This window comes from Balaenoptera ricei, chromosome 17 (genome assembly GCF_028023285.1).
Source record: "Balaenoptera ricei isolate mBalRic1 chromosome 17, mBalRic1.hap2, whole genome shotgun sequence".
In the NCBI taxonomy this organism is placed as follows: Eukaryota; Metazoa; Chordata; class Mammalia; order Artiodactyla; family Balaenopteridae; genus Balaenoptera; species Balaenoptera ricei.
In genome coordinates this window covers 13479696-13502744 of record NC_082655.1, presented here as the reverse complement: position 1 = coordinate 13502744, position 23049 = coordinate 13479696, and positions in this window count along the sequence as shown.

The following is a 23049-nucleotide window of genomic DNA, read 5'->3' as shown; positions in this document are numbered from 1 at the left end:
AGCTAATAATATTTCTTCAGCCCATCCTTTGTCCCTCTAGGAAACCAGTATTAATAGCATGATGGGTATCTTTGCATCCATTTTCAATATCCATGTAAAACATATAGACAAACACTTTTGGTGCTTTTTGTTAAAAGCATGAAATTCATATACACACATATTTCTTTGACTTGCTTAAATTCTCTATAAATTTCTTACTTTTACAACTCATCATGGACATCCCTCAAGGGCAATAGATAGATCACCTTTTGAAATGGCTTTTAAACGTCTGTGCATGGATGTGTTACAATATGCAGCCATTTCCTTATTTATATATATACTCAGTTTGTGTCTTTTTTGTCACGAGAAACTAAATGTCATTAAATAATGATATATATATATATATATATATATATATATATATATATATATACCTTTTAATTAGACTGTCTAAACGGTGGCCACAGAAGTTTTCTAAAAATTCATTTTGCATCCTTCTGTAGCTAGTAAGGACCTTACAAATATCAGCCAACCTCCTAATTTACAGGTAAGGCCTCAGAAGCACTGAAAGGTGCAGAGAAGAGGTCAAAGTTACATAAATAGTTTGGCGGTTCCTCTGGGGCCAGATTTCAGAGACTGTCAGCAACTTAGCCCCCTTTCCACAGGGTAGTTACTTCTGGAGAATGGAGATATGGGTTCCTAAATGGTGGGAAATCTGTAATCAGGACATCAAATCCACAAGCAGAACTGATCTTCATGGCCTAATTTAAATCATAAGGCAGCCCTTCTTCAAACAAAGCCTCCTGTGCCACAGGTCAGGGCAGGGGTGGTAGAAAGCTCTGAACTGACCCCAGCCTGTCCCTGGAGGCAACCAGGGTATTCGCCCTTCCTTCTGCTCTAAGGAAGTGCCCTTCTAGCAAGTGTGGTGGATTTCCTGGTTGGGAAACAGAGGGCACCTCCTCTTCCCTTCTTAGAGTGGACCCCTTTGACCTCTTAGACATCTTTGGAGACCCTGGTTCACTCACTCCGTTACATGCACAGCCTCCAGGCTTCTGGGAATAGGTAAGAAGAAAAAACACTCAACATTCCTACCATGAAATGCTAACCAGGAAAAGACTGATGACCTTTTTCTCTAGTGATTTCTAGACCTGTCTAATCTTCAGAGTCACCCAGAGAGCTTATTTACAATACTGATCCCAGACACACAAATATAATATGTATATTTCACCCCCCTTTGGAATTGCCATATTTTATTTTATATATATATATATACACACATATATATATATACATACAGTATATATATATATACACACACATATATATATACACATACAGTATATATATATATATATATATATATATATATGGCAATTTCAAGAAGAAAATATTTATATATATTTTATTAAAATATATATAAATATTTAATATATATTATTTTAAGACTAATATTTAAAATTATGTTTACATATTTATTAAATTTTATATCTATATAGTACTTTTCCTTTGGCATTCCCAGGTATTGCAATCATTAGCACAGTTTTGACCTGTGGACCACGTCCAACTTTGTTATTTTCTCAATGAGAAAGTTGCGATCTACAAATATTCTACAGCTTTCCAGAAACCATTCAGCATGTCTGTGGCTGAGCCAGGACCACCAGTCTGGGAGACCACCAGTCTCCCAGATCCCAGGTCGAAATTCTATCACCGAATTTACAAATATAGATTCCTTTTAAAACTGAGGAGAGATTTATTTTTGTCAAAGCTCCATGGTGAGAGGACGTAGGAGCAAAAAATACAAACCAGGCAGGTGCTCAGGTTTTCATGGTATTGCACAGAAGTAACATTTCTGAACTGTCCGATGGGGGTGCAGGACGGTGGGTAACCAGAATCCCACTGGGGCGCAGGGAGCATGAGGTCTCACCCACTTGCTGTATTTCAAAGGCTGGTGAATGAAGAGAGCTGTGGTGGTGGAGGACCGTCTCATTCATCTCTTAAGCATGTGAAAGACATTTAGAGACTGAATGATTTTCAGTTCCCCTAGGTTTGGGAATTAAAGATAAATATGGTGCGGAAAATGCTTTGGCCTGGCCTTAAAGTCTTGTGTGAAATGCTTCCCGAGGGGGGGATTGTGGGTCACTAAAAGGTTGCTTCTCACTAATGCCCTTGATTAGCTGTTGGTGCACAGCTCCCTCTGAAGTGACAATCAGTCGGAGTGACCACTGCCCTTTTGCTGCAATTATCAATGGTCTGGCAATTTCCCTCAATTTTAATCAATTTGGTTTCTGAATAGCTCTTTGTTTTAGACAAAAGAGGCAAGTGTTCCATGTCGGGATGCCTCACTTCTCCCTGGCAGCCCTTGTTTTCTTTAGGAAGCTTTTGGAGACCTTGCTCACTTTTAGGCAGGGCAGAAGGCCTGCTTCTCCTTTCATTAAAGCAAGAGCCATTCTGGCTGACATTCCAGCCTATCCCAGTGTGATCCACGTTGTGAGGGCCAGGGGTGCATGGGATGGGGGTGGTCAGAGTTGGGGTGGGGATGAGAAGAACTGTAGCCCGAAAATAGACTTAAATGATTAGGGCTGTTGACATGTATTAGGGTTGCCAGTTAAAATACAGGACTCTCAGTTAAATATGCAGATAAACAACAAATTCACGTGGGACATACAATACATTAAAAAATTGTTTATATGAAATTCCATTTTAACTGCGTGTCCTCTATCTGTATTGGCTATATCTGGCAACCCTACCTAGTATGAATAAATGAAGGTGAGGAAAGGAATAAGATCAAAGTCTAACAATAATAATAATGTGAGAAAGCACTTTCATTCACTGGTTAGCACATTCGTGTATTTGAAGATTTATTTAGAAAATATTTATTGAATCCTGCTATACAGCTAGCATTTTGATGGGGGTATTAAGATGAACAGAGGAGATCAGTGTGACTGAAGAGTACAAATCAATGTTATGATGCAGTATGATAAGTACAACAAAAATCAGTACAACTGTGGTTCTTGGTACCTTTTCCCATTTATCACACTGGAGTGATATGACCAGCAAGAGCTGAGATCTCCAGCCAATTGCTATTGCTATTGACATAGCAATCTTTCCTTATCAGAAAGGTTATCTTCTGATAATCTGACTCCATTCAAGGTAACTCTTCAAGAAGTAGGCTGAGAAGGTAAAGCGTGAATAACAAACACCTATATGTTGTATTTGTAAGATAAATGGGCTTCAATTGAATATCTAAGTATGGAAACTGGGTTATAGCTATCAATATATTCCACAGCTCTGTAAGAAAAAATAATAAATGAAGGAAGATGTGCTATGTCTACTTAAAGTTCTCTCCAGATGAGAAGCCCTAAGGCATCTTATTAAAATTTATTTTTAAACTATACCCAGACCCTTTGCTTGCCATTTTATTTTCTATAAAGGATTATAATGCCTTTCTAAGGTATGTCATTCTGTCTGTAGTACATGGATACACACACATATCACAGGCACAAATATGCTCTTTCCAAACCAGAGTTAGAATTAATGAGAAGCTAAAACCAATCTAGTGAAAAAATCAGTAAAATTGGATTTTAAAAGCATTCCTGCAGTACCTATTAATTTCTGTTGGGAATGCAGAGATGTACAAGAGACAGTTTGCTTATCTCGTAAAAGGAAATTAGAGAGATAAGGAGATAAGGTAGTTCCCTGGCAAGTCCTTGTTTTGGATGCTGCCACGCCAGCCACTTTGTTGGAGTTCCCACTCACCTAGAAAACTTTGCCAGTGCCAGGTGTGAACTCAGCACTTTGGCCAAGGTTGATTTGCTTGGAGTGGACATATAAGTCGAAGACTGTCAACTGGCCAGCAGACAATGGGTGGCAGGGAAGGGCTGGCCAGTGGCATAACAGTGACCACCTTGATAATCAGATTTTCCCTACTGGAGATGAGCGGACAGCAGAGAAGGAAAAGCAGGGACAGGGACAGTGGTAGAGTCAGGGTGAAGAGAGACCAGTCAACCCCATTTCAGGAGAGGCACAGGTGCCCGCTGGGCAGTGTGTGGATGCCCAGACATGTACATTGTGTTTGTGTGAAGGGTGTCTGCTGGAATCCAGGTGACCTTCCTGTACCTGAAGGTGTTTGTTTCCAAGTCCCCGAGGCCTAGATGTGTGACCATCTCTCTTCTTCCTGGAGGCCAGATTGAGGGGACGCTCCTGGTTTCCATGAGACCTGGTTGAGATCCCTGTTTTTCTTAAGGTCATGGATTTTCCTACAGTAACTTTTTATAACTCAAAGTAACCAAAGGGAGGCCTGTGCTCCTGCCAAACAAAAGATTAAACTAACAAATCCAGGCCCAACAAGATAGCTATCCTGCAAGGCAGCACAGTACTTGTGTTTAGAGCAGAAGGAAAAGAAGCTGAAAACTGGGGGTGGCAGGGTGAGGGCTGGTTTCTGCTGGGAGATTTCAAACCTCTGAGATAGGCTCTAAAAGGCGTGGTGTGTGTCAAGAGTTTCCTAACCTAGCCGGGTACCGTCTAAGGAATTAAATAAAACCAAGTGGTTGTAATAAAAGCATCTTCCACCTACTGAGTTGAAGTCACATGTCCATATATCAACTCACAGACACGCGCGCGCACACACACACATTTGGCATTTACTTGTCTTGCTCTCTCCATCATGAAACACTTCTCATTTCTTTCCATTTGTTCCTTACAGAGAAAATGTATAAAGGAGAAAGAAATCTAACAAAACAAGGAGAGGGTCATTGGGCTAACACCTTGCCTCATCCCAGATGCTTATGTTACCTCATTGGAAACTTACAAGAATTTATTGATGTTTCACCCCCTTTTATAGATAAATTAACGGAATCAGAATGGGTAAGTGATTTGCCCAGTATCACTCAAACATTAAGGATACAGGTTTCTTTCTTTTTAATTAAAAATAAGGTAAAAACAAAAACTCAGATTCACAGAAAGATAGACAAGATGAAAAGGCAGAGGGCTATGTACTAGATGGGGAACAAGATAAAACCCCAGAAAAACAACTAAATGAAGTGGAGATAGGCAACCTTCCAGAAAAAGAATTCAGAATAATGATAGTGAAGATGATCCAGGACCCTGGAAAAAGAATGGAGGCAAAGATCGAGAAGATGCAAGAAATGTTTAACAAAGACCTAGAAGAATTAAAGAACAAACAAACAGAGATGAACAATACAATAACTGAAATGAAAACTACACTAGAAGGAATCAATAGCAGAATAACTGAGGCAGAAGAACGGATAAGTGACCTGGAAGACAGAATGGTGGAATTCACTGCTGCAAAACAGAATAAAGAAAAAAGAATGAAAAGAAATGAAGACAGCCTAAGAGACCTCTGGGACAACATTAAACGCAACAACATTCGCATTATAGGGGTCCCAGTAGGAGAAGCGAGAGAGAAAGGACCCAAGAAAATATTTGAAGAGATTATAGTCGAAAACGTCCCTAACATGGGAAAGGAAATAGCCACCCAAGTCCAGGAAGTGCGGAGAGTCCCATATAGGATACACCCAAGGAGAAACACGCCGAGACACATAGTAATCAAATTGGCAAAAATTAAAGACAAAGAAAAATTATTGAAAGCAGCAAGGGAAAAACAACAAATAACATACAAGGGAACTCCCATAAGGTTAACAGCTGATTTCTCAGCAGAACCTCTACAAGCCAGAAGGGAGTGGCATGATATCCTTAAAGTGATGAAAGGGAAGAACCTACAACCAAGATGACTCTACCCAGCAAGGATCTCATTCAGATTCGATGGAGAAGTCAAAAGCTTTACAGACAAGCAAAAGCGAAGAGAATTCAACACCACCAAAACAGCTCTACAACAAATGCTAAAAGAATTTCTCTAAGTGGGAAACACAAGAGAAGAAAAGGACCTACAAAAACAAAGCCAAAACAATTACGAAAATGGTCATAGGAACATACATATCGATAATTACCTTAAACGTGAATGGATTAAATGCTCCAACCAAAGGACACAGGCTTGCTGAATGGATACAAAAACAAGACCCATCTATATGCTGTCGACAAGAGACCCACTTCAGACCTAGGGACACATACAGACTGAAAGTGAGGGGGTGGAAAAAGATATTCCATGCAAATGGAAATCAAAAGAAAGCTGGAGTAGCAATACTCATATCAGAGAAAATAGACTTGAAAATAAAGAATGTTACAAGAGAGAAGGAAGGACACTACATAATGATCAAGGGATCAATCCAAGAAGAAGATATAACAATTATAAATATATATGCACCCAACATAGGAGCACCTCAATACATAAGGCAACTGCTAACAGTTGTAAAAGAGGAAATCGACAGTAACACAATAATAGTGGGGGACTTTAACACCTCACTTACACGAATGGACAGATCATCCAAAATGAAAATAAATAAGGAAACAGAAGCTTTAAATGACACAATAGACCAGATAGATTTAAGTGATATATATAGGACATTCCATCCAAAAACAGCAGATTACACGTTCTTCTCAAGTGCGCACGGAACATTCTCCGGGATAGATCACATCTTGGGCCACAAATCAAGCCTCAGTAAATTTAAGAAAATTGAAATCATATCAAGTATCTTTTCAGACCACAACGCTATGAGATTAGAAATCAATTACAGGGAATAAAACGTAAAAAAACACTGACACATGGAGGCTAAACAATACGTTACTAAATAACCAAGAGATCACTGAAGAAAGCAAAGAGGAAATTAAAAAATACCTAGAGACAAATGACAATGAAAACACGACGACCCAAAACCTATGGGATGCAGCAAAAGCAGTTCTAAGAGGGAAGTTTATAGCTATACAAGCCTACCTCAAGAAACAAGAAAAATCTCAAACAATCAAATGTTACACCTAAAGGAACTAGAGAAAGAAGAAAAAACAAAACCCAAAGTTAGCAGAAGGAAAGAAATCATCAAGATCAGAGCAGAAATAAATGAAATAGAAACAAAGAAAACCATAGCAAAGATCAATAAAACTAAAAGCTGTTTCTTTGAGAAGATAAACAAAATTGATAAACCATTAGCCAGACTCATCAAGAAAAAGAGGGAGAGGACTCCAATCAATAAAATCAGAAATGAAAAAGGAGAAGTTACAACAGACACTGCAGAAATACAAAGCATCCTAAGAGACTACTACAAGCAACTCTATGCAAATAAAATGGACAACGTGGAAGAAACGGACAAATTCTTAGAAAGGTATAACCTTCCAAGACTGAACCAGGAAGAAATAGAAAATATGAACAGACCAATCACAAGTAATGAAATTGGAACTGTGATTAAAAATGTTCTAAGAAAACAAAATGGCTTCACAGGTGAATTCTATCAAACATTCAGAGAACAGCTAACACCCATCCTTCTGAAACTCTTCCAAAAAATTGCAGAGGAAGGAACACTCCCAAACTCATTCTATGAGGCCACCATCATCCTGATACCAAAACCAGACAAAGATGCTACAAAAAAAGAAAACTACAGACCAATATCACTGATGAATATAGATGCAAAAATCCTCAACAAAATACTAGCAAGCAGAATCCAACAACACATTAAAAGGATCATACACCATGATCAAGTGGGATTTATCCCAGGGATGCAAGGATTCTTCAATATACACAAATCAATCAATATGATATACCATATTAACAAATTGAAGAATAAAAACAATATGATCATCTCAATAGATGCAGAAAAAACTTTTGACAAAATTCAACACCCATTTATGATAAAAACTCTCCAGAAAGTGGGCATAGAGGGAACCACCTCAACATAATAAAGGCCATATACGACAAACCCACAGCAAACATCATTCTCAATGGTGAAAAACTGAAAGCATTTCCTCTAAGATCAGGAACAAGACAAGGATGTCCACTCTCACCACTATTCTTCAACATAATTTTGGAAGTCGTAGCCACGGCAATCAGAGAAGGAAAAGAAATAAAAGGAATACAAATTGGAAAAGAAGAAGGAAAACTGTCACTGTTTGCGGATGACATGATACTATACATAGAGAATCCTAAAAATGCCACCAGAAAACTACTAGAGCTAATCAATGAATTTGGTAAAGTTGCAGGATACAAAATTAATGCACACAAATTTCTTGCATTCCTGTACACTAATGATGAAAAATCTGAAAGAGAAATTAAGGAAACACTCCCATTTACCATTGCCACAAAAAGAATAAAATACCTAGGAATAAACCTACCTAAGGAGACAAAAGACCTGTATGCAGAAAACTATAAGACACTGATGAAAGCAATTAAAGATGATACCAACAAATGGAGAGATATACCATGTTCTTGGACTGGAAGAATCAATATTGTGAAAATGACTATGCTACCCAAAGCAATCTACAGATTCATTTAAATTCCTATCAAATTACCAATGGCATTTTTTACAGAACTAGAACAAAAAATCTTAAAATTTGTATGGAAACACAAAAGTCCCCGAATAGCCGAAGCAGTCTTGAGGGAAAAAAACGGAGCTGGAGGAATCAGACTCCCTGACTTCAGACTATACTACAAAGCTACAGTAATCAACACAATATGGTACTGGCACAAAAACAGAAACATAGATCAATGGAACAAGATAGAAAGCCCAGAGATAAACCCACACACCTATGGTCAACTAATCTGTGACAGTGGAGAAAAGACAGACAGTCTCTTCAATAAGTGGTGCTGGGAAAACTGGACAGCTACATGTAAAAGAATGAAATTAGAACACTCCCTAACACCATACACAAAAATAAACTCAAAATGGATTAGAGACCTAAATGTAAGACTGGACACTATAAAACTCTTAGAGGAAAACATAGAACACTCTTTGACATAAATCACAGCAAGATCTTTTTTGATCCACCTCCTAGAGTAATGGAAATAAAAACAAAAATAAACAAATGGGACCTAATGAAACTTCAAAGCTTTTGCACAGCAAAGGAAACCATAAATGAGATGAAAAGACAACCCTCAGAATGGGAGAAAATATTTGCCAACAAATCAATGGACAAAGGATTAATCTCCAAAATATATAAACAGCTCATGCAGCTCAATATTTAAGAAACAAACAACCTAATCCAAGAATGGGCAGAAGACCTAAATAGACATTTCTCCAAAGAAGATATACATATGGCCAAGAAGCACATGAAAAGGTGCTCAAAATCACTAATTATTAGAGAAATGCAAATCAAAACTACAATGAGGTATCACCTCACTCCTGTTAGAATGGGCATCATCAGAAAATCTACAAACAAATGCTGGAGAGGGCGTGGAGAAAAGGGAACCCTCTTGCACTGTTGGTGGGAATGTAAATTGATACAGCCACTATGGAGAACAGTACGGAGGTTCCTTAAAAAACTAAAAATAGAATTACCGTGTGATCCAGCAATCCCACTACTGGGCATATACCCAGAGAATAACATAATTCAAAAAGATGCATGCACCCCAATGTTCTTTGCAGCACTATTTACAATAGCCCGGTCATGGAAGCAACCTAAATGCCTATCGACAAACGAATGGATAAAGAAGTTGTGGTACATATATACAATGTAATATTACTCAACCATAAAAAGGAACACAGTTGAGTCATGTGTTGAGACGTGGATGGATCTGGAGACTGTCATACAGAGTGAAGTAAGTCAGAAAGAGAAAAACAAATATCGTATATTAATGCATGTATGTGGAACCTAGAAAAATGGTACAGATGAACCGGTTTTCAGGGCAGAAGTTGAGACACAGATGTAGAGAACAAACATATGGGCACGAAGGGGGGAAAGCCGCGGAGGGGTGGGGATGGTGGTGTGATGAATTGGGCGATTGGGATTGACATGTATACACTGATGTGTATAAACTTGATGACTAATAAGAACCTGCTGTATAAAAAAATAAATAAAATAAAATTTAAAAATTAAAAAAAAAAATTTTATACTGCTCCTGACAGCCTCTTTCTAGAACATAACCCCTAACTAATTCATGCTCACTTACCCTGCAGTTTTCTATTTACAATAGTTTACAATTTTTGTGTATTTGTATTATAAATTATTAAATGACATCAAGGTTTTTATTTTGATGAGAGAATTTATGGAAAAACAAAAAAGATAAAACAAAAAACAAAAAAAACACAGAAAAACTCAGCATTTTCATATAGGACCGGTTCTTGTAGCAACCCTTGTGCTCGGGACCCAGGTCCTCTCATCATTTCCTCGTGGCTCAGGACCCACCACAGCAATACTTCACTCAGGCCAACTTCCTTCCAGTGACCTAAGATCTATGATAATTTTGACTCTCCAGACCCCACCATAAAACTTACCTGCCGTGGGCTTCCCTGGTGGCGCAGTGGTTGAGAATCTGCCTGCCAATGCAGGCGACACGGGTTCGAGCCCTGGTCTGGGAAGATCCCACATGCCGCGGAGCAACTGGGCCCGTGAGCCACAACTACTGAGCCTGTGCGTCTGGAGCCTGTGCTCCGCAACAAGAGAGGCCGTGATAATGACCGGCCCGTGCTCCGCGATGAAGAGTGGCCCCCACTTGCCACAACTAGAGAAAGCCCTCGCACAGAAACGAAGACACAACACAGCCACAAATAAATAAATTAAAACAAAAACAAAAACAATAAACTTACCTGCCGTATGCCTCTTTCCCTTGGATTCTTACTAAAAAATTGGTTGTGAAATAAGCAAATCAAACACTGAAGTATAAATGAATGAATGGTCAAAATACAGTTCCCTATTAAGAGTGTCTTTGCATTTTATCCTGGAGAAGCTGCTTGAGAACTAAGCATATCTCTGAGTGGGATTCACTTTAGCAGCTCAGAAGGTTCTTTAAAAATAGATCAGGCAGATCATTAGTTAGAGCCTGCAAAGTGGCCCTGTTTATGAGTTCAGATTTATGTTTGACTTTTCCTTATAAATCCTAGAACACCCAAATACTAGACTCAAGGAGTATAATAAATGTTTTTGAAAGCCCATTTCACATTACAGTTTCAAGTATACCATCCTTTTTAAAAAGGTATAAATTAATATTTGTGGACTTAATTTGAATTGAAAGTATATTTTGAATCCACCACAAAGGCTGGCTGACCACTGTTTTTCTTCTCAACATCCCTGGCCTTTTGTAGCAGTTCTTCAGTAGTATACAGGTACTGCCCCCCTGTACTAGCTTACAAGAATTATTAAATTTTCAGAGATGTTGTGAGCTGGTTGACCTTACATGGAAGGCTTGTAATTGGCCATGATGGGAATATTATACCACAGAAACTGGCAAACACTGCCCTTCCAGGTTTTATTTATTTATTTATTTACTATCACAGAACCAGTTTCTAAATTGTTAAATCTTCCTTCCTCCCTCCCTCCCTTCCTTCCTTCCTGCCTTCTTTCTTTCCTTTCTTCTTTCCTCACTCCTTCCCTCCCTCCTTTCCTTCCTTTTTTCCCCTCTTATCTCTCTCTCCCCCTCCCTTTCTCATTTAAAAAAATATTTTCTCTGTCTTCTAATATTTCTAATATGTACTAGGGGTTTTGACAGGCTCTTCACCAAAAAAAAAAAATCTTATTTCATCATTATAACAGCTCTATACTATTTTAACTCAGTTTTTAAAAATAAAGAAACAGAGGCTCAGAAAATTTATATAACACCCCAAGGATACTACCAGTAAGTAGAAGTGGAATTGAAACACAAATTTGCCTTGTTTGAAAGCTCACATTCATTCTTCAAACCTGTACTAAAACACGTACATACATATACATCCCCCAAACAAAAGCAAAAACAAAAACAAACAAAAAACTGGGTTGGCAGTTCCCAGACTTACTCTGTCTTTAGATCTTGCCTTGAAAGATGTATTACTGGATAACAAAACTGTCCTGTAACATCCCCACCAGACTTCTGCTTCCAAAACAATGTATCAAAGTTAATAATGAGGATGGGAAGTAGCAACCTGCTTTGGCATTATCTAAGGGTGTAAGGTTCATGTAGAAGGTTTCACGACACATTGGAGAACATGAGCTTTCTGAGTCCAGGAGAGCTTGCCCTGTCTTGGCAAAGAATACTAAAGGAAGAGGTTACCAGATACCACTTCCATTCCCCACTAAAACTCCTGTCAAAATTCCAACTGGAAATACAACTTAGAGATGTTCAAGTTCTTTTTTCCCTCTGTTTAATCCTTTATCTCTGGGGGTTGCTTGTTTCCCTCTCTGGGCACTGGCTTACTAAAGGAATAGCTCCATAACTCAGCTCTTATAACACCAAATTCTGGTGAATCCAGGGCAGATGATTCAGAAACATCTGGATTTAGTTTCCTTGTTAACAGACATGGGATTAGAAATTAAGGGAAAAAGGTTTTGGCAAATGGTATTTGGGGAGATTGTTGAGCCCCAAAGTCAAGGCAAAACCTAAAATAGAAACGGATGGATTCACTTACTCATTCATTCAACATACGCAGGTGCCTCCTGTGTGGCCGGCAGTATTCTAAGTGCTGGAAAACAGTAGTGAGCTAGGCAAGGCAAGACAGAAAATGACTTTGTAAACCTGGAAATCAACAGGACACTTTCAGATAGGGTTAAGGGCTGAGAAGAAAATAAAATAGTGTTTTTAACAGGGCCTTTGCCAAGAAGGTTATGAGTGGTGCTGCCATGTGGAATTGGGTGTTTAGGGAGTGTCCCCCTGAGAAGGGATGGTGGGAGCTGAGACCTCAACCACTCAGTGAAGCTTTGAGAGGTGTTTGAGGGGTCTTTAAAACTTAGTGATCAGTAAATCTCCTCAGGGCTCTCATTCCCCCTTCCACACTTCTGCTATACATGTCTTTGTCAGCCTACCCTAGTTTTATTAATTCTCAGTCCACTTTTTCACTACTTTATTCTTCCTCCTGCATGCTAAATCTTCAGACTTCAAGTTCTGGTTCAAATGAGGCATGTACACACACACAAATACATATATATATATTTTTTTTCCCCAAAAACATGGATTTTTAGAGTCAGACTTGGTTAAAATCTTGGCTTTATCACTTAGTAGTATTATCTTAGATGTACATTTAATTGTGCATGATTGAAATGTACCATTTCATAAGTTTTAATGTTAAGTATACACCCCTCACAAAAGTCAGAATATAAACATACCCATTATCTTCAGTGTTTCCTCATGATCCTTTGTAATACCTCCCTCATAATTCCCTCTCTACTCCCATCTCCAGGCAACAAATTATGTGCTTTCTTTCGTCATAGATTAATTTACATTTCTCAGATTTTATTGGGGGGCCTGGTTTATTTCATATAGCATAACATTTTGAAATCCATCCATTTTGTTCCATGAATCAATAGCTCATTTCTTTTTATTGCTGAGTAGTATTCTGTTATATAGATGAACTATATTTTGTTTAAATCCATTCACATGTTGATGGACCTTTGGGTAGTTTCCAGTTGTTTGCCTATTGCAAATAAACTTCGATGAATATTTATATAGAACTCTTCTTATGGACATATCCTTTGTCTTGGATAAATTACTAGAAGCAAAATGGCTGGTTTTCATGTTAGGTGTATGTTTTACTTTTTAAGAAACTGCCAAATTGTTTTCCAGAGTGGTTGTACCATTTTTAATTCCTACCAGCAGTGTATTAGAGTTCTAGTTGCTCTATGTCCTCACCAACTCTTGGTATGGTGAGTTTTTTCACTTTAGATAATTTAATAGGGTTGTAGTTGTATCTTATTATTCTTTTAATTAAAAAAAATTGTATCTTATTATTCTTTTAATTAAAAAAATTATTTATTATATTTTATTTAGTTTTATTTAGTGGCCAGAGTCTTTCCAGGAATTATAGAAAATGAAAGGCAACCCACCTTTGTGTGTCAGGTTTTATGCTAAGTACTTTTGATGTATTATGTCTTTAATGCTCTCTTGTCATAGTTTTGTGAGGTAAACATGATTTTCCTCATTTTCGTATATGACAACTGAAGGACAAAATGGAGAGGTAGCTTGCCGAAGGGGACACAGCTAGAAAGTGGCAAAGCCAGAAAAGCTAGATAACATTCACTGCATATGTGTCAGTCACTACTTTAAAATATTAAGATGCAATTGTTTTATCCTCACATTAACCCTCTGAGGTTGATTACAGCATCTTACAGATGAAAATATGGAGACATACAGAGCTCAAGCGTCTTCCCCAACATCACACAGCTCCAGTTGGCAGTGTCAGGGTTCAAATCCAGGTCCCTTTGGTTCTAAAGTTCTTCTTCTGTTTTCTATAATTAATTGTGCCAAGGAAGGGAGAAAGTCTGCCGGAGAAGTTTCATGAGAGAGCGTACGTTTAGCCGGGATCACAAGAGAAATGTAAGCATTATTCCCCAGACTTGAAGAGAGATATTTGCAGGGATGGAGATTAAAGGCTGAGAAGGCTTATGGCAAAATGGGGATAAGAACACCATTTCCCCAACCAACCAGCTGGGCTTGAAAGTTCAATTCTCGGAGGAACCGGAAAGTCAACCAACCGATGGAGATTCACACAAAAAAGTCTGGATGGGCATTTTGACCTAGGGAATCATTGAGGAAGCTGTCACACAAGGTCTTCACAGACGGCCAAATGGTTTCTCCATTTGCCACCAGGTGAAGATATAGCTGAGTAATTTTGGAACTTTCTCCTAGCGTAAAGGAAGATGCTGCTTCTACCTGATTTGTATGACAGTTATGTTTTCAAACTCTTAATTTAAACTGATGTGATTTCTAAGCCTACATTAGCCACTTAGGAGTTATGTAACCTTGGGCAAATTATTTAAGCTCCCTGAGTCTCTGTTTTTTCATCTGGGAAGAGAGGATAATATGAACAGTTACTTCATCATTGCAGATCAATTGGGAGGAGATTGGGGCAAGCAGGGACTGGGGCAAGATATAACCTTTCCAATTCTAAGATTTTCTGGTATTAAATTTGACAAAGTATTGAGTCTTTAATAATGGAAACCTGGGGTTAAAGGTACTGTTATTAAGTATATTGCCCAGCACAAAACTTACTATTCAGGCAGTGATCTAAGATAGAGCCAATCTTTTTGCACTCAGAGAGAAAAGAAAGAAATCTAAGTTTATTGTGCACTTACTGTCAGGCAATATACTATGCACTTTATATTCATTATGGTATTTAATCTTGAAAAACCACATTTGGCCAACTTCATATCATTGTGCACATGAGAGAAATGATATATGAATACATGAGAAATAAAGAATTATTTCTTTTCCCAAATTGCAAAGCTGACAACTCGAGTATCCAAGATTTGAACCCACATTTGTCTAACTCCAGAGTGTGTGCTTATTACCCTGTGCTGCCTTCTAAGCTGGAAGCCAGAGGCTTGGCACCAAAGATCTGTTCTGAGAATAGACTGACTTCCCCCACCCAGACCCTGCTTGAACAAGCCCTGGTCTGAACTTGAAATAATCCACAGAGGCCTGGCCTTCCAGGGGAGCTGGGTATTGTTCCTTAGCATTCCATAAACTATTTTCTAACCTGCCATATCCTGTCACTCCAGCTTCCTTCCCCCTGCTGATAACCGGGCAGACTGTGAGCTGCAGACCTAATGTACACATCACTTGTCTCTTTGTCGCATTGATACAGTGATCCTTGATAGAAAAGATTTATGGCACTCCTATACTTCCCAGGAAGCATGTTCAGATGTAGAGTGAAGTTTACTGACTCTCTTAAAAAACAAAACAAGAAATAAGTAAATAAAACAAGGGTAGCTGAAGAGCTTGGCCCACACCCTCTGGGATAGACACTTAGTGGTCCTCATGTGCAGGGGGTGTAAGTGACTTCCCTTTTCCTTCCTTCTTATCGCTTTCCTTTAAAGTGTGCTGGAAGCATTGCAAAGGGGAAAGTATAAACAATGTCAGGGGTGGTGCTATATTTAAAGGAAATTTAGGCCTTGCATCCTGTCCTTCTCTAAAAAGTAAATAAACAGATCAACTCCCAAGAAAGTCCTGTACATCTTTTAACCTTGCCTGGGTGTCCTGGCTTATTTAAAGTTAGATAACCAGTTTAGCTCCTCAAACAATCTTAGAGCAGACTTTCTGACTTTCATTATTTGAAATGAAAGGCACTAAATCCCAGCCCTCTGGACTAACCCTCTAACAAGTGTGTTTTTATAATTCTAGGAATTTCTTCTTTAACACACCCCAAAAAGGTAACATAATAGGATTTGCCTTAGAATGATCTTCAAAGATGGAAAAGTAGTGGGAGCAAACAGGAGACCTCTGAGCGAAATCGTCTTATACCTATGTTTTGCTTGACTTTAATGGTACTTTTAAAAAGAGGTGAAACAGCATTTAATCATTTAAAGATTTTGCATTTTAAAAACTGGACATTTGGGATTATTTTGAAAAAGCAGAAGATGTGACAACATTGGGCTCACAATTCCACCTGGTAACAATTAAATGAAGTTCATTAGCCGCTGTCCCCAGTAGGAGAAGTGAACTTCTCCTGTGATCTGGTCTCACTCTCTCTGTGTCCAGCACTGAGGCCAAGGGTCAGTTGCCTCTTATGTCATTATGTTGCCTTAGCACTGTTGCAAAGACAGTATTTATTTTTTGAGACAGCAATTATTTTATTTAGTAAGTAATAAATAAAATAATTATTTCTTTTTCTATACCCATGTATCTATGAAAAAATGAGATCTTAAGAGTTGAACCAAGCTGTGTGATATTTTCTTTACACCTGACTCACCCTTTAATTTATGTCACCTGCCTTTCCCACTAGCATTTAACATGGCTACTCTTGGTCCAGGCCAATGTCCTCAATTAGAAGACCAGGAAACTGAGGTCTGAAGATAGATGGTGACTGGTCCAAGGTCAGGCACCAAGTCAGGCAAAATGAAAAGATAACTATTCACATATTGTGGTTCTAATCTTATGTGGTACCACTTGCAGGAGATGTTTTGGAATTTTGTGGGGATATTTTGGTTGTCCTGATGAATGGGAGGTTCACTTGGAATTCAGTTGAGTAAAGCCTAGAGGTGCTAGAGAGGTTGTGAGAAGTTTAGGAATATGAGTACAATCTAGCAAGAGAGAAAAGGAGAAAGGGACGGAGATGGGACCAAAAAATGGGAAGGCAGTGTTATGGAAGTCAAATGGCAAATATGTTTTAAGAAGAGGAAGTAATCAGTTGTGTCAAATGCAACTCAAAGTTCAAGAAAGAAATGAAAATTGTGAATTGGCCATTGGATTTGGCAAAATGGCTTTTCAGCTCTTTATTCCAAGTATTTTAAAATTTTCATCATCAGGTATCTTAGAGTGGGATATTGAACATTTCAGTACTGAGCACTCAAGGTTTTTTTTTTTTTTCTAAACATCTTTACTGGAGTATAATTGCTTTACAATATTGTGTTAGTTTCTGCTGTATAAGTGAATCAGTTATATGTATACATATATCCCCATATCTCCTCCCTCTTGCGTCTCCCTCCCACCCTCCCTATCCCACTTCTCTAGGTGGTCACAAAGCACTGAGCTGATCTCCCTGTGCTATGCGGCTGCTTCCCACTAGCTATCTGTTTTACATTTGGTAGTGTATATATGTCCATGCCACTCTCTCACATCGTCCCAGCTTACCCTTCCCCCTCCCTGTGTCCTCAAGTCCATTCTCTACATCTGCGTCTTTATTCCTGTCCTACCCCTAGGTTCTTCAGAACCTTTTTTTTTTTTAGATTCCATGTATATGTGTTAGCATTCAGTATTTGTCTTCCTCTTTCTGACTTACTTCACTCTGTATGACAGACTCTAGGTCCGTCCACCTCACTACAAATAACTCAATTTCGTTTCTCTTTATGGCTGAGTAATATTCCATTGTATATATGTGCCACATCTTCTTTATCCATTCATCTGTCCATGGACACTTAGGTTACTTCCATGTCCTGGCTATTGTAAATAGAGCTGCAGTGAACATTGTGGTACTTGACTCTTTTTGAATTATGGTTTTCTCAGGGTATATGCCCAGTAGTGGGATTGCTGGGTCCTATGGTAGTTCTATTTTTAGTTTTTTTAGGGAACCTCCATACTGTTCTCCACAGTGGCTGTATCAATTTACATTCCCACCCACAGTGCAAGAGGGTTCCCTTTTCTCCACACCTTCTCCAGCATTTACTGTTTGTAGATTTTTTGATGATGGCCATTCTGACTGGTGTGAGGTGATACCTCATTGTAGTTTTGATTTGCATTTCTCTAATGATTAGTGATGTTGAGCATCCTTTCATGTGTTTGTTGGCAATCTGTATATCTTCTTTGGAGAAATGTCTATTTCGGTCTTCTGCCCATTTTTGGATTGGGTTGTTTGTTTTTTTTGATATTGAGCTGCATGAGCTGCTTGTAAATTTTGGAGATTAATCCTTTGTCAGTTGCTTCATTTGCAAATGTTTTCTCCCATTTTGAGGGTTGTCTTTTTGTCTTGTTTATGGTTTCCTTTGCTATGGAAAAGCTTTTAAGTTTTATTAGGTCCCATTTGCTTATTTTTGTTTTCATTTCCATTTCTCTAGGAGGTGAGTCAAAAAGGATCTTGCTGTGATTTATGGCATAGGGTGTTCTGCCTATGTTTTCCTCTAAGAGTTTTATAGTGTCTAGCCTTACATTTAGGTCTTTAATCCATTTTGAGTTTATTTTTGTATATGGTGTTAGGGAATGTTCTAATTTCATTCTTTTACATGTAGCTGTCCAGTTTTCCCAGCACCACTTATTGAAGAGGCTGTCTTTTCTCCATTGTATGTTCTTGCCTCCTTTATCAAAGATAACGTGACCATATGTGCGTGGGTTTATCTCCGGGCTTTCTATCCTGTTCCATTGATCTGTATTTCTGTTTTTGTGCCAGTACCATACTGTCTTGATTACTATAGCTTTGTAGTATAATCTGAAGTCCAGGAGCCTGATTCCTCCAGCTCCATTTTTCTTTCTCAAGATTGCTTTAGCTATTTGGGGCCTTTTGTGTTTCCATACAAATGGTGAAATTTTTTGTTCTACTTCTGTGAGAAATGCCCTTGGTAGTTTGATAGGGATTGCACTGAATCTGTAGATTGCTTTGGGTAGTATAGTCATTTTCACAACGTTGATTCTTCCAATCCAAAACATGGTATATCTCTCCATCTGTTTGTATCATCTTTAATTTCTTTCATCAGTGTCTTACAGTTTTCTGCATACACTTCTTTTGTCTCCTTAGGTAGGTTTACTCCTAGGTATGTTTTGTTGTTGTTGCAATGGTAAATGGGAGTTTTCTTTAATTTCTCTTTCAGAGTTTTCATTAGTGTGGGCTTTCTATCTTGTTCCATTGATCTATGTTTCTGTTTTTGTGCCAGTACCATATTGTCTTGATTACTGTAGCTTTGTAGTATAGTCTGAAGTCAGGGAGTCTGATTCCTCCAGCTCCATTTTTTTCCCTCAAGACTGCTTTGGCTATTCGGGGTCTTTTGTGTCTCCATACAAATTTTAAGATGATTTGTTCTAGCTCCGTAAAAAATGCCATTGGTAATTTGATAGGGATTGCAGTGAATCTGTAGATTGCTTTGGGTAGTACACTCATTTTCACAATATTGATTCTTCCAGTCCAAGAACATGGTATATCTCTCCATCTGTTGGTATCATCTTTAATTTCTTTCATCAGTGTCTTATAGTTTTCTGCATACAGTTCTTTTGTCTCCTTAGGTAGGTTTATTCCTAGGTATTTTATTCTTTTTGCTGCAATGGTAAATGGGAGTGTTTCCATAATTTCTCTTTCAGATTTTTCATCATTAGTGTATAGGAATGCAAGAGATTTCTGTGCATTAATTTTGTATCCTGCAACTTTACCATATTCATTGATTAGCTCTAGCAGTTTTCTGGTGGCATTTTTAGGATTCTCTATGTATAGTATCATGTCATCCGCAAACAGTGACAGTTTTCCTTCTTCTTTTCCAATTTGTATTCCTTTTATTTCTTTTTCTTCTCTGCTTGCCGTGGCTAAAACTTCCAAAACTATGTTGAATAATAGTGGTGAGAGTGGACAACCTTGTCTCGTTCCTGATCTTAGAGGAAATGCTTTCAGTTTTTCACCATTGAGAACTATGTTGGCTGTGGGTTTGTCATACATGGCCTTTACTGTGTTGAGGTAAATTCCCTCTATGCTTACTTTCTGGAGGGTTTTTATCATAAATGGGTGTTGAATTTTGTCAAAAGCTTTTTCTGCATCTATTGAGATGATCATATGGTTTTTCTCCTTCAATTTGTTAATATGGTGTATCACATTGATTGATTTGCGTATATATAAGAATCCTTGCATCCCTGGGATAAATCCCACTTGATCATGGTGTATGATCCTTTTAATGTGTTGTTGGATTCTGTTGGCTAGTATTTTGTTGAGGACTTTTGCATCTATATTCATCAGTGATATTGGTCTGTAATTTTCTTTTTTTGTAGTGTCTTTGTCTGGTTTTGGTATCAGGGTGATGGTGGCCTCATAGAATGAGTTTGGGAGTGTTCCTTCCTCTGCAATTTTTTGGAAGAGTTTGAGAAGGATAGGTGTTAGCTCTTCTCTAAATGTTTGATAGAATTCACCTGTGAAGCCATCTGGTCCTGGACCTTTGTTTGTTGGAAGATTTTTAATCACAGTTTCAATTTCATTACTTGTGATTGGTCTGTTCATATTTTCTGTTTCTTCCTGGTTCAGTCTTGGAAGGTTATACCTTTCTAAGAATTTGTCCATTTCTTCCAGGTTGTCCATTTTATTGGCATAAAGTTGCTTGTAGTAGTCTCTTAGGATGCTTTGTATTTCTGTGGTGTCTGTTGTAACTTCTCCTTTTTCATTTCTAATTTCATTGATTTGAGTCTTCTCCCTCTTCTTCATGAGTCTGGCTAATGGTTTATCAATTTTGTTTATCTTCTCAAAGAACCAGCTTTTAGTTTTATTGATCTTTGCTGTGGTTTACTTTGTTTCTATTTCATTTATTTCTGCTCTGATCTTTATGATTTCTTTCCTTCTGCTAACTTTGGGTCTTGTTTGTTCTTCTTTCTCTACTTCCTTTAGGTGTAAGTTTAGATTGTTTATTTGAGATTTTTCTTGTTTCTTGAGGTAGGCTTGTATAGCTATAAACTTCCCTCTTAGAACTGCTTTTGCTGCATCCCCTAGGTTTTGGATCCTCGTGTTTTCATTGTCATTTGTCTCTAGGTATTGTTTGATTTCCTCTTTGACTTCTTCAGTGATCACTTGGTTATTAAGTAACCTATTGTTTAGCCTCCATGTGTTTGTGTTTTTTACGGATTTTTCCCTGTGTTTGATTTCTAATCTCATACCATTGTGGTCAGAAAAGATGCTTGATATGATTTCAATTTTCTTAAATTTACTGAGGCTTGATTTGTGACCCAAGATGTGATCTATCCTGGAGAATGTTCCGTGCGCACTTGAGAAGAACGTGTAATCTGCTGTTTTTGGATGGAATGTCCTATATATATCACTTAAATCTATCTGGTCTATTGTGTCATTTAAAGCTTCTGTTTCCTTATTTATTTTCATTTTGGATGATCTGTCCATTCGTGTAAGTGAGGTGTTAAAGTCCCCCACTATTATTGTGTTACTGTCGATTTCCTCTTTTATAGCTGTTAGCAGTTGCCTTATGTATTGAGGTGCTCCTATGTTGGGTGCATATATATTTATAATTGTTATATATTCTTCTTGGATTGATCCCTTGATCATTATGTAGTGTCCTTCTTTGTCTCTTGTAACATTCTTTATTTTAAAGTCTATTTTATCTGATATGAGTATAGCTACTCCAGCTTTCTTTTGATTTCCATTTGCATGGAATATCTTTTTCCATCCCCTCACTTTCAGTCTGTATGTGTCCCTAGGTCTAAAGTGGGTCTCTTGTAGACAGCATATAGATGGGTCTTGTTTTTGTATCCATTCAGCCAGTCTATGTCTTTTGGTTGGGGCATTTAATCCATTCACGTTTAAGGTAATTATCGATATGTATGTTCCTGTGACCATTTTCGTAATTGTTTTGGCTTTGTTTTTGTAGGTCCTTTTCTTGTCTTGTGTTTCCCACTTAGAGAAATTCTTTTAGCATTTGTTGTAGAGCTGGTTTGGTGGTGCTGAGTTCTCGTAGCTTTTGCTTGTCTGTAAAGCTTTTGACTTCTCCATCAAATCTAAATGAGATCCTTGCCGGGTAGAGTAATCTTGGTTGTAGGTTCTTCCCTTTCATCACTTTAAGTATATCATGCCACTCCCTTCTGGCTTGCAGAGTTTCTGCTGAGAAATCAGCTGTTAACCTTATGGGAGTTCCCTTGTATGTTATTTGTCGTTTTTCCCTTGCTGCTTTCAATAATTTTTCTTTGTCTTTAATTTTTGCCACTTTGATTACTATGTGTCTCGGCGTGTTTCTCCTTGGGTTTATCCTGTATGGGACTCTCTGCGCTTCCTGGACTTGGGTGGCTATTTCCTTTCCCATGTTAGGGAAGTTTTCGACTATAATCTCTTCAAATATTTTCTCTGGTCCTTTCTCTCTCTCTTCTCCTTCTGGGACCCCTATAATGCGAATGTTGTTGTGTTTAATGTTGTCCCAGAGGTCTCTTAGGCTGTCTTCATTTCTTTTCATTCTTTTTTCTTTAGTCTGTTCCACAGCAGTGAATTCCACCATTCTGTCTTCCAGGTCACTTATCCGTTCTTCTGCCTCAGTTATTCTGCTATTGATTCCTTCTAGTGTAGTTTTCATTTCGGTTATTGTATTGGTCATCTCTGTTTGTTTGTTCTTTAATTCTTCTAGGTCTTTGTTAATCATTTCTTGCATCTTCTCGATCTTTGCCTCCATTCTTATTCCGAGGTCCTGGGTCATCTTCACTGTCATTATTCTGAATTCTTTTTCTGGAAGGTTGCCTATCTCCACTTCATTTAGTTGTTTTTCTGGGTTTTTTTCTTGTTGCTTCATCTGGTACATAGCCCTCTGCCTTTTCATCTTGTCTATCTTTCTGTGAATGTGGTTTTTGGTCCACGGGCTGCAGGATTGTAGTTTTTCTTGCTTCTGCTGTCTGCCCTCTGGTGGTTGAGGCTATCTAAGAGGCTTGATGGGAGGCTCTGG